This window comes from Glossina fuscipes, unplaced genomic scaffold, assembly GCF_014805625.2.
Source record: "Glossina fuscipes isolate IAEA_lab_2018 unplaced genomic scaffold, Yale_Gfus_2 114, whole genome shotgun sequence".
NCBI classification, from domain to species: Eukaryota; Metazoa; Arthropoda; class Insecta; order Diptera; family Glossinidae; genus Glossina; species Glossina fuscipes.
Window position 1 is genome coordinate 1,839,617 of NW_023998457.1, and position 1,517 is coordinate 1,841,133.

Here is a 1,517-nt window from a genome sequence, read left to right on the forward strand (position 1 = left end):
GAAAGTAAGCAACAATTATTAATTTCTTACGTAAATTATATCGTAATTGTTTTGTTCCTTTAACTTATGAATAGGGCAGCTCTTCTAAAACAATTTAAAGTCCACGGAATGTTCTCGTAAGTACGTGGAATTAAAAAATTCTACTAACGACTTACGTGACTATGCCCATTAATTAACGACAACATGGACGATTTTCACTATACACATTTGTTTACCGTAGGTGATGGGTATTCAAGATTCGTCATGAGACGAATGTAATATTTTGTTGTTGCTATTTTAAATTGTGTTAAGAGCTTTTTATTTCATTCATTTTATAAACATTGAAAATTGTTTTAATTCTTTACTGTACTCATGAATATTTTATTTGTATTTTGGTTCATTTGTTTTAATGTATGTTCTATGAAGCCCAAAATTAAATGCATTTTCTTCTTGGGAATCAATTAGTTTTTGTTTTTTTTTAATTTTCTTCTTTTTTTTTTTTTTCGTTTTATGCATAATGTAATTATTATTTTTACGAATTCTTTTATGTATATATATATATGTGTATATATATATATACGAAATTTTTAAATATATTTAACTAACTTTATTTATCTTATAATTTTTATAAATTTATTTATTTTGGATTATTCAACATAATTTACAAGTATTTCCGAGCTTAACATTTAAAATGTAGAACTGTTTTATTCACTTATTTGGTTACTTGTTTATGGAAACAGTTTAAATGATTTTCTGTTTTCTTGTTTCAGTTTTTTTTTTTTTTTTAGAGAAAGATAGAAGAGAAGTTTGTTTATACGTATATATATTTATATATATGTTCATATGAGAAAATGATTCGATGAAAGTGAATACAATCAAAATAAAAAAAAAAAAAAGATTTTAAAATATGAGATCCATCGTAAAACCATAACAACTATTTATAATATTTGATTTTCTTTGCCAGGATTATCTTGCCTTCTAAAAATAAGCACTTAAATCCTTTAAAAAATTAATTGCCATTGATTAGCCTTTTCGGGAATAATAAGCACTTACATCTTTTGCTATATACTTAAGAGGGGTTATTTGATCCTGAAATAGTAGCCATTGACTGCTTGACTGATATTATTAGAAGCGGTTGTGACGTGTTTCACTAAGAGATGCCTATCGCCTGTGAAGGCTTTTTTTACAATTCGTTGGTTAGAAACTATTCGGTTTGGAAATAGAAGCCATTTGCTGTAAAATGATTTTATTAAAAGTGATTATCCGATAGCCGGATAGCTTATTACATTTGAAGGCTTTTTAGCACGGATTAGTCGGTTTTCAGTAATAACCACTTGCAGCATATAACAGACGCTTATTAAATTCAAAGCCTTTTCAGAAGATATTAGTCAATCTTCAGTAGTAGTCGCTTGCAGTACATGGCAGCCCGTTAGCAGTTCGTTAGAAACTACCAGGTCCGGAAGTAGTAGGCATTTACTGTCATTTGATGTTGTAAGAAGTAATTGTCCAATGTTCTCTTAATAGCCATTTATTGCATT